Raw genomic sequence first — 12,066 nt, 5'->3', positions numbered from 1 at the left:
CCCGGTGTTGCAATACCCATTGTACCCGTTTTACCCATTATCAGAGTACCTGTTGGACACGTCTGTCTGTCTGTCTTTCCCTTTTATGCCCATATTTGGAGATGCTTGATGTCATCAGTATATGCCCACAGAATGGTCGGATTGGTGGTGGGGTGGGGATATCATAGTCGGATTGGTAGTTCTGTATAACCATCCTACCGACTGCTCCCTCTTGTATACGCTGGGACCTTGTGACTTCACAGCAGGTCAAGCGTAACATCATCAGTGACATGAGTTATTTTTTGGGGGGGACAACATTTTGAAAAGATTTGTGCTTTGACTTGGGTATTCTAAAGTATTATTTTGATGCCAATGCTATTGTGCTTGAGTACAGGACTTTTAACTGAGTATTTCTACATTGTGTTATTGCTACTTATATTTACGTAAACAATCACAGTGCTTCTTCCACCATGGTCTCTGGGAGAACATTTTGAAAACTAGTAAGACGCCTCAGGGTGACATGCGACCTCGCCCTAAATGGCCAATTCTTGGCCATCTGGCCAGTGATGTATACTCTATCAGACCAGTTACCCATATATGGAGACCCCTGGTACCCGTATATGGAGATCCATGTACTGTATATGGATGCTGTGGGAGCCCAAACATGCTTACTCTGTTATTCGTTATGTGCAAGTCCTATGATGTCTATGACATCTGACGTCATACCCTTTTATGCCCATACATGGAGATCCCTGTCTGTAGAACCAGCCGTTAGTGTGTTATGTGGCCGATGTGGCCTCCATATATGGGCATTCCCATATGAAGTCCTGTTAGATATGGACAGTGTCAGGCGTGACAGAGACACATACATACGGACAAGCTGTGACCGTTTACATACTAAACTTGCGACGGTCGCAAAAAAAAGGAAAAAAAGTATCAAATGGGAGTCTATGGCCTAAAACAAACGGGGGGCTTTGAAATGAAAAAGGTTAAGAAACAGTGCATTAGCACCATCAATTTGATTCCATTAGCTGACTGCAGCCCATTGTGAGAGATTAACTTGCATGGATGAAACAAATTTGATTATAGAGGTGATTATTAATGAATGTTGCCCATAATTTCAGCGAGTTGACCAGTAACGACGGAATTCCTAATTAGAACCCAGGTGGGTGTTTCAATGAGCACACCACTATCACACCATCACACCACTGCTAAGATATTCCACTAATTAACTGCATTATTATACAACAAACCAATTCTCATCTCCTTCACTGTCTACTAATGGTGCCATCATAAAAATCACTCTGCAAAAAAGTCATGGCATTAATATTTCAAATAGGTCGCACGCAATTCACAGCTAGCGCCCAGAAACAAAATGTCAACTCCATTCTGACATGGCTCACAGACAGTGCTCTTCCTCCCTCTCGTTTAGCATTGGGAAAAAAATCCAAAACGTGCCAAGTGCTGTTCAGATGAGAAGGCATTTTGTCTTTTGTGTGTAACCGCGTGGCAACAAAACAAACGGCCCGGTGCCAGGGGCGAACTGGCGCGGTTATGTATCTGTTATCAAATATTCACGTGAACTAAATGAGGCAAGTACCTGTGCTTACCCCGTTTACTGGCAGGAACGCATTTCCTGTGACACCAGTTTACGACTTGGCACCGCTTATCAGGAAGTGAGATAAGCGCGGGCGGGTGGGTTTATGTGTGTGGGGGTGTGGGGGGGATTAGTGTGGATGACAGAGAAAAACAAACATGTTTCCCGGCCCCATCTTGCCATCCTCCGGTTGCCAGGTTTGTGTGTGTGATGGAACAATGCCACGCCGTCAGGGGTGTCGCACCAAATTCTGGGCCCTGTAAGGATTCACTTCAATTATTTTGTGCTTTAACTATTGAAAAATAGCAGATCTACAAGCTCACAGGCTGTGAGCTTTTATGAAACATCAAACCTTTTCAAGGAACCCCATAATGATATATATTTCGCCGCAGACCCCCATCTAAAAATATTTTGTTCCAGGGACCCCCCAGAAGCAAAATTTGAGTTGTTTGCTTAAAAAAATAGTACATAATATTCAAAGATTTGCACACATTTTCACAACTTTTCAAAAATAGCAGATCTACAAGCTCGCAGCGTGGCACTCGCCGCGCTGTGAGCTTGTATATCTGCTATTTTTCAATAGCTAAAGTATAAAAGAATTAAGTCCCCTCCACCTTGGGCCCTAGTAACTCAGTCCCACTACCCCCCCCCCTACCCCCTCCTTTGTGACGCCCCTGCACGCCGTGCTGCGGAGTGATGCTGAGGGGAGGTGGTGCTCATCTTCTCGGCGGGAGTTCAGCTCCCAGTTCATCATGCGTTATCAGTCTGTGTGCTGGCTGTAGTTCAGCAATTATCCATCAGCATAAAGCCTGCCTTGGTTTAATCAAGCATCTTGCAAAGAATAATAGCCTAGTATTCGCGGAAATAATCTCGCCTTGTAGCCATTTTCCCCTCTTTCTTTTCTTTGCCCTTCTTCTCACCACTCACTAAGGAGACCATCAAAGAACATTTCAGCTATTTTCCCCTCTTTATTTTCATTAAATTGTTAGTGTTATTAAATCACTTGTTTTCCCCGGGAAGTAACATGGACATCTATTATTTCACGGCGCTTTCATCTCAGGCTCTCTGGCAGCCATCCCTCTCTCTCTCTCTCTCTCTCTCTCTCTCGCTCTCTCTCGCTCTCTCTCTCTCTCATGCCCGCCCGCCCTCTCTCTCTCTCTCTTTCTTTCATAGTTCATATTTCCCCTGCATGACTTCCTGCCGTGTTCTCTTAGGTGGCAGGCAGGCAGGCGAAGCTGTCAGCTTCAAAAACACGGAGTCCAATGAGAAAACGTTGCTTTCGTTCTGTAACCTCGCACCCCCCTACCCACCCCGACACCTCCCCGCCCCGCCGCCCCCCTCCACCTCGCCGCCCCCCCCGCCGCCCCCACCCTCCAGCCTGTCCCCATCGATCTCCACTCCCCCTATTTCGTTTGTTCTTGATTAGAATCACCAGCTGTCCATGAAGTTCACATGAAAAGGCAAGCACAACGATTCTTAGCGGTTTTCTCAGATGTGTTCTGAAGGGAAAAGGAAAAAGAGGGACATGTTTTTCACATGAAGCCCGTTTTTCTTTTCTTTTTTTTTCCCATATAGAAGCGACAAATAAAGTGCAGTAAAAAAAAAAAGAAGAAGAAAATACTGACTGGCTGTCACACAAGTGATAAATACAACATGTTTGAAGCCATTCTTAAGAAAGCTCCCATTTCTTTATTCATCCATGGGTCTAGGTGTCTGCTGATAAACCCCCCCTCCCACCACCACCACCCCCTCCCTACCAATTCCCCCAAGTCTTCTCTGCACCTCATTTCTCCCCTGGAGCTGTCAGATTTACTTCCAATTAACGTGTATCTGTTCCAGTCCGACGCCTCAACGCAAGCACTGCTGCTACAGCGAGCTCCCCACTCGCAACTTCTCCAACTTTCTGCTGTTGCTATGGCGCCTAGCTGCCTTTCCCCTGCAATGGTCTGATTGCCAGCTATAACCGCGGTAACAATCCAGAGAGTTAATTTCACTGGTGGAAAACGTATTCAAGAACCGCAGCTTTGCACCACTGATTGCCAGCACGCGGTAACAATCCATAGAGTTAATTTAACGCTGAAGTTGAATGCATCAGTGGGCACGGTGGCGCAGTCGGTATAGCGCCGTTGCTTCACAGCTAGATGGTCCCGGGCTTGATTCCCACCTGGGATGCTGTGGGCCAGGGACGTGCTGGGCCCCTGATTCAGCCCGGGAAAAAGAGTTGGAGAGGCCCTCATTGCGTGCTATAGAGAGAGATCTCTCTCCATAGCGCTGCTGCTACTCAAAGATTTACCATTTCAGAATCAGATCATGACAAGTGACAAGCCAGTGGGCCAATTACATGAGTTATATTTCGTCGTTGTCGGGTGGAAACCTTGTATGTCCAAAACCATTTGTTTTGTATTCATCATTTTGAAAATGATTTAAACTAGTGAAAACAGCCGATCTACAAGCACACAACGCCTTGTGTGCTTGTAGATCGGCTGTTTTCACTACTTTTGTGCAACGGCCTTATATGATGAAGCAGGGCTTTGCTTTGCGAAAAAATGTATACATTTGAAACTTGGAGATACAAGGTTTCTGCCCGACAGTGACGATTTACTTTGTTGGCCGCCCGGCCCCCAAAATGGAACGAAGGCCGACATTTTATTTTACATTTTTTCCTAATGGCCGGACTGGACCGGCCGGGAATGAACCGGCCTTTCGGGAGTTGTCCCGCTTTTACCAAAGGCCAGCAGGTCCCTGATGTGGGCACTGGGGGGCGTGTTCTCTCCTCCGCTCATCAGTGCCCATACCCTATGTCCCTATGTCCCTGGTTAGGTACCTTCACAGAAAACATGCTGTAATCCTGGTCTGTATACTGCCTCCCCCTGGTGAGTCTGATGGAGGAGAAAGGAACTGGTTGGAATAAAGTGTTCCCTACACGTGCTACGTCCAAACCGGGGAAACTCCCCCCTGCCGGGTGATAAGCAGCGGCTTGATCACTCCTCATGCATTGGGCATGAGCTCAGTTCGGGGCTCTCCCCAAGTTGTCAGAGGGAAAGTAGCACCCAGGATTACAGCTAAGTCAATAGGTACTGGTTGAAAAAAATGGTTCCAAAATTGTGGGATCAAATTTATTTAAAAAAATAATAATAATAATGAACGCATCCGTGAGGGAGGGTTACTTATCATCATCAAATGGACAAAGCCTGTTTCGTTCAACTGTGGCAAAGGTAAATACATTCCAGTATCAATAATACTTTACATCCAATACTTTCCTACCTTGTAAGTTATTTGTTAGGCCTTTTTTCTTTCCAGAGCTTGGCATGAAAGTAATATTATTATGATTATTCTTATTTTTTAGCAAAAGCAGGCAATAATGATCGGCATCCTGACAGAATTATAGCATAGATATATTTTTGTGAAGCCACTGAAAATCCACCCAACCTTTGCAGTTGGCTTTGGCAGCTCTTCTGAAAGCAATTGCATGTCTTTTTCTCTGGAGGATGAAAATAAATCCACTTTAAGAGCCCGTGGCTATTAACACTTACAGTTCCCTTAATACACTCCACAGATCCTTGCTCTATGTGAATCATTGTGACTTTTGAGAGAAGAGCCTGCTTGCACACAGCAGCCTCGGCAGTCCTTGTACTGGAGTCCTTGCGCACAGCCAGGAAGATGTCATAAAAACATCACAGCCAACCAAGACAGACAGCGTGAACCTTGGAGAATCAGATAGAGAGAGAGAGAGAGAGAGAGAGAGAGAGAGAGGGGGGGGGCGTCAATTGGGTGTGGCAGGGGTATGCAGCTGCCTAAAAGCCTTGAGTTTCCGAGGCTAGCAGCTGCCATACCAGGGTCCAGGGGGGAAATAAAAGTTACTTTTAAATATAAATCCATGAATGTCTCTTTGTCTATCTGTGCTGGTTATTATGTTGTTAAATTACAGTAAAATAACTACAAATGCTAAATTTAACAAAATGGTCACTTTAACAAGGTATTATAATTATAATCTCCACACTTGTATTCTCCCCATCTTGACAGAATGGTATATTCCCAGGTTCTGCAGGTCAGCTGCACAGGTGCATTATTGTTAATTGTGGCACGTTTACTAACATGCCAAATTTAGCTGCACTTGAACAACTGTTCCGGGCTGCCATATCCAGCCCAAGAAACCGTAGAAACGGGAGAAAAAATGTACTTCTTAAAATAAACGTATCATGCCTGTTGCTAAGGTATGGCAACATGACTGGTGTTCGCAGTCTGGTTGCCATACCTTAGCTTTTTCTGAACTGACGCCACTGGAGAGAGAGAGAGAGGAACAAAGAGAGAAATATTCTGTTAGTAAAGAAAGATGAATCAGTCCAGTACTACCTTTTTCCTCATTCCACGCTCTGGGGGAAGTTTAAATAGCTTGACCAGATTGAATATTTCATCCTAGACATCACCGTTTTGCCGCCAATATGTTCGACCTATGGCAGGCTTGTGGGGAAGATGTTTAAATCAGTGGTTCTCAACCTTTTCAGGCCGGGACCCCCAAAATAATCATATTTTAACTGGGGACCCCCCACACTAACGAGCACTAAGAGTTGAGGCATTACATTTTTTATAACACCGTTCTATTGTGAGAACAGCAGATCTACATGCTCACAAGATCGTCTATTTTCACAATTTCTGCCTCTAATATTTGACAATTTGGCAAATTTAGTTAGAAGTATTAAAAAGTCCTTAAATTGTCACTTTAGAAATGTGCAGATACCCTCTATAACTTCATTTCGGTTTGTTTACTGTTGAGAGAAAGAACAACGTTGCACATTAAGTTAATCATCTTGGGACCCCCCTGGGGGTCCCGACCCACAGGTTGAGAACCACTGGTTTAAATCACCACTCCATTTGCCAAAGTCATCTTAAACCATCTCATTTGATCTAATATAGGATCTAGGATGTAATGTGTGTGTGTGTGTGTGTGTGTGTGTGTGTGTGTGTGTGTGCGTGCGTGCGTGCGTGCGTGCGTGCGTGCGTGCGTGCGTGCGTGCGTGTATGTGATATTTCACCGATATGGAGTTATTCATTGCTTTGGATAAAATTATACTGTCCTTAGTCCTGCCAACATCTTTTTTTCACACTGATTGTATTAATTTTCAAATACAACATGTAGAACAACAGACAAACATAAAACATTAGACAAACATAAAACAAAACTAAAACAAAATATGATGCTGCCAAACATCTATCTATAAATGCGAGAAGTCTCTGCGTGCGTGCGTGTCTACGTGTCTGTCTGTAATCCGCGTATCTCGAGAACCGTTCGTCCCACTGGCTTCAGATTCGGCACGCGCGTTCCCCGCCGCGGAACGGAGTGCAGTGCCGGGCCTCGACCCGACCCGACGCGCGTTTTCCCTAACCGGCGCGAAACGTTCGGAATCTCCTTATGCAGGCTGATTGTTGACATCAGGCTGTTCCGGAGGAAATCGGCGCAAGCGCTGACTCATTGTGACATCACATCATAAAAGGCTCTGAGATCACGTACGCCACATGAGTCAACAAAAAATGCCATGGTTACGTATTCTGATGTTCCTATATGGGCATAAAAGGACACAGGCAAACATATGGTCAAAACGGCTCTTATGACAACAGGTATAATGGGGTTTGCATTAAAGGGTGGGGCATTCATTCCCTATTTCAAATTCGGCACGCGGCCGCAGCAGGTAGTGCAGTGCCCGGCCTCGACCCGATCCGATACACAATTTTCTGGAACCAGCACGACAGGTTCGGATTCTGATGTCTGACATCAGGGTTTTCCGGAACCGGCACTGTGTCTGCATAGATCTCCATTTATGGGCATAAAATGGATGCAGACAGACAGATACGGATATCTCCATATATGAGCATAAATGGACACAGGCAAACAGGTGGTCAAAGATCTCCATATAAGGGCATAAAATGGACGCAAAAAGACAGATACAGCTATCTCCATATATGGGCATAAATGGACACAGGCAAACAGATGGTCAAAACGGGTCCTATGACAACAGGTATAATGGGGTTTGCATTAACAGTTTGCCAGCCAAAATAGAATGGTGGTTGGTAGATTAGCCGTGAAATTTCTATAGAGCGTCGCAGTGCGGTGTCGGAAGTAAACAACCCATTCATTTTCACCATAGCGTTTTTCATTATCAGCCACAAAGTCGTAGCAATTCAATGTACACTTACCACTAGCTGGTGGTTGTAAAATGGTTCTATATGCTCCTGTAGAACCCCCGAGTATGTATGCAATCACTCTAGTTTTAGTAAAAACACGTTTTAATCAAGATCGCACGGAGAAGAACTGCATTTCCCATACTGCTAAACATGTACATCCTGTGAAATCGACGTCTGTGATTGGTCTAGCTTCTTCTTCTTTCATGTATCTTGTGGTTACCGCGGAAGTAGCTACTGCCCCCTGTCTTCCCGGCGGATTATTGCACGTCAGCAGAACTCCGTGAGCGATCGTCTTTCTTTTACAAATATGATGCACTATGTTAAGGATGACGATAAGAGCCTCCACAGAGATGACAATCACTACATTTCAGGCCATATGCTGGCCTGGATAACTAAACTGAGCGTGATTTAAGGGCTTTATTTCAGGAAACAACAACAACATTCGCAATGCATTCTGGGAGTGTAGTTTCCGCAATTTTAAAAACTAGAAGCTGGGCCGCCCTTCCCAGCGTCTAGTCGGCGACCTGGCCAACTCGGGAACGATGTAAATAGGGAATGAATGCCCCGCCCTTTAATGCAAACCCATTATACCTTTTGTCATAGGACCCGTTTTGACCATCTGTTTGCCTGTGTCCATTTTATGTCCATATATGGAGATCACTGCAGATATAGTTCTGGGTCCATTTTATGCCCATGTATGCCCAAATTGCCCATATATGGAGATATCTGTCTATTTGCGTCCATTTTATGCCCATATATGGAGATCTCTGTATCTGTCTGTTTGTGTCCCTTTATGCCCGTATATGGAGATCTTTGTGATTCTGCGTCCATTTTATGCCCATATATGCGAATACGCAGCCTGCTTAAATCTGCATCATTCAAGTCATCCTCCCAGTCCCACGCTTTGTTGCTTGTCTTATGTTTGTCTTTGTCTCTTATTTTTCTTTTTCTTTTTTAGATCGGACCCCATGAATGCCCCACCCTTTAATGCAAACCCCAATATACCTGTTTTTGTCTTAGGCCCCGTTTTGATCACTGCAGATATAGTTCTGGGTCCATTTTATGCCCATGTATGCCCATATATGGAGATATCTGTCTATTTGCGTCCATTTTATGCCCATATATGGAGATCTCTGTATCTGTCTGTTTGTGTCCCTTTATGCCCGTATATGGAGATCTTTGTGATTCTGCGTCCATTTTATGCCCATATATGCGAATACGCAGCCTGCTTAAATCTGCATCATTCAAGTCATCCTCCCAGTCCCACGCTTTGTTGCTTGTCTTATGTTTGTCTTTGTCTCTTATTTTTCTTTTTCTTTTTTGGATCGGACCCCATGAATGCCCCACCCTTTAATGCAAACCCCAATATACCTGTTTTTGTCTTAGGCCCCGTTTTGACCATCTGTTTGCCTTTGTCCCCTTATGCCCATATATGGAGATCTCTGCACACACCGGTTGCTGAACACTCTGATGTCAGACCTGTCGGGTCGAGGCAAGGCCCGGCACTGCAGTGATGTCACTGTCCATATATGGAGATCACTGCAGATATAGTTCTGGGTCCATTTTATGCCCATGTATGCCCATATATGGAGATATCTGTCTATTTGCGTCCATTTTATGCCCATATATGGAGATCTCTGTATCTGTCTGTCTGTGTCCCTTTATGCCCGTATATGGAGATCTTTGTGATTCTGCGTCCATTTTATGCCCATATATGCGAATACGCAGCCTGCTTAAATCTGCATCATTCAAGTCATCCTCCCAGTCCCACGCTTTGTTGCTTGTCTTATGTTTGTCTTTGTCTCTTTTATTTTTCTTTTTCTTTTTTGGAGCGGACCCCATGAATGCCCCACCCTTTAATGCAAACCCCAATATACCTGTTTTTGTCTTAGGCCCCGTTTTGACCATCTGTTTGCCTTTGTCCCCTTATGCCCATATATGGAGATCTCTGCACACACCGGTTGCTGAACACTCTGATGTCAGACCTGTCGGGTCGAGGCAAGGCCCGGCACTGCAGTGATGTCACAATGACTCAGCGCTTGCGCCCGGCACTGCAGTGATGTCACAATGAGTCCGCGCTTGCGCCGATTTTGCGCCGGTTTCCGCATAAGGAGATTCCGAACGTTTTGCGCCGGTTCGGGAAAACCGCGCGTCGGGTCGGGTCGAGGCCCGGCACTGCACTCCGTGCCGCGGCGGGGAACGCGCGTGCCGAATCTGAAGCCGGTGGGACGAACGATTCTCGAGGTACGCGGATTACAGACACACACACACAGACAGACAGAGACTTCTCGCATTTATAGATAGATAATGATGTACACAGTCTTGTACCCTGCCCTTTTTTTCAGCTTTCTAATTAATCTTTGCATTCAAAAAAATGTGAATATTGACATGATCCCTCTCCAGCCGAGGTGGCTTTGTCCAAGGCTTAAAAACGTTTAAATAAATACTTTATGAAATGTCTATGGAAGAAATGAATGCGGAAAACGTTTCCGACACCAGAGTGAGGGCGGGGTGGGGCTTCAACTGCAATGCTCTATTATTGTATTGTGATCTGAGACATAATATTATGTTTATAAACATGAGCCCGCCACCCCTCCTTCTTGGACCGCACCGTTGTTTTTTCTTTTTTTTTCCCCGCAGGTCATTAGCTCACCGTGATTTTCTCGATCTCCGTTGGGATAGAGTGGTGGTTTTGGCCGAGCATCGATCTCCCCGTGCGTTTCGCGTGCGCGATCCGCGCGCATAACGATCCATGCATATAGTCCAGGAGTGACTGAACAGTCGATGTGACCACTTTGGATAGCCTAGCACCTAGCACTCCAGCTCTGCTAGTGCTATCGTCTAAACAACAAGTGGGTGGGAGGAAGGAAGGCTGAAGAAGGAAAGGCCATGAGAGTCACTTCTGTTTCATATCAGAGCAGCCACGAGCCACCGATGGACGAGCGGTGACTAGGGAAGGTTAGACGATCGCCGATTTTCGGATCAAAATCATTTATTCCGGTTTTAATGACAAAGTCCGGGAAAGTACGGCGCGGCTGAGACTCCTTGCTCAGATGTCCGATATATTACGGTTTTAACATTAAGGGGCTCCCCGTGGCTTGGAAAGGGTTAAAGGGGGAAAAAGCACTGTGTCTGCAACACAGTCGGAGGCACAGACAGATACAGAGATCTCCATAATGGGCATAAAGGGACACAGACAAACAGATACAGAGATCTCCATATATGGGCATGAAATGGATGCAGACAGACAGATGTCAGAGATCTCCATATATGAGCATAAATGGACACAGGCAAACAGATGATCAATACAGGTCCTACAGAGATCTCCATATATGGGCATAAAATGGACGCAGACAGACAGATAACTCCATATATGGGCATAAATGGACACAGGCAAACAGATGGTCAAAACGGGTCCTACAGAGATCTCCATACTGTATATGGACATACAATGGACGTAGACAGACAGATATCCCCATATATGGGCATAAATGGACACATGCAAACAGATGGTCAAAACAGATCCTATGACAACAGGTATAATGGGGTTTGCATTAAAAGGCGGGGCATTCATCCCCTATTTACATTGTTCCCGAGTTGGCCAGGGTGCCGACTACGGGCGGCCGAGCGTCTAGTTATCTTAATTTGTCATTTTCTGTTTAGAGCTTACAGACCGCTCCTATAAGCTCCTCCAGCAAAGTTTGGAAGGCAATCGTAGAAAATGGAATCAGAATGGAATATAGAAATGTGTATTTGATTTGTGTGTGTTTTAATTTAGACCAAAAAAGCTGTAGGAATAGTTGTTTGGAAGAAAATGCTAAATCTCAGAAAACATAGAGATGGACATGGCGATATGTCCACCTTTTAGTCAGGTTCACTATGTTAAGATATGTTTATTCGTTGGAAGTTTGTGGGGATTTGTAAAACTATACATCTTTGAAATATTCAGAGCATGGGGAATCCAAAACTCTTTGTTGCCATTTGCTCAGACACCTGCAAAGTCGCCATTTTGGACGTTCAAAATGGCCGACATAAAATACATAATTTGTGCTATCTTGGCTTCTAAACAACCTAGAAACGTAATTAAACATGCCAATCCTATGTTTTCTGGGTCAAGCCATCGAATGAGTAAATGATGGGTGCAAAATATTCCGGACCCCCACCCCCTTTCTGGGGGTTATCTATTTTGGGACCTCCCAGAACAGTACGCCAGCCAGTTAATGTCCGATTTTCATAATGTTAGAGTTGTTTTGTAGGTTTTAAAACATCCTGAGTTCATTTATTACACTTTTAAAACAGCCAGAATAACC

This window comes from Nannobrachium achirus (genome assembly GCF_963921795.1).
Source record: "Nannobrachium achirus genome assembly, chromosome: 2".
In the NCBI taxonomy this organism is placed as follows: domain Eukaryota; kingdom Metazoa; phylum Chordata; class Actinopteri; order Myctophiformes; family Myctophidae; genus Nannobrachium; species Nannobrachium achirus.
The sequence above is the reverse complement of the archived record's forward strand: the minus strand, read 5'-3'. Positions refer to the sequence as shown.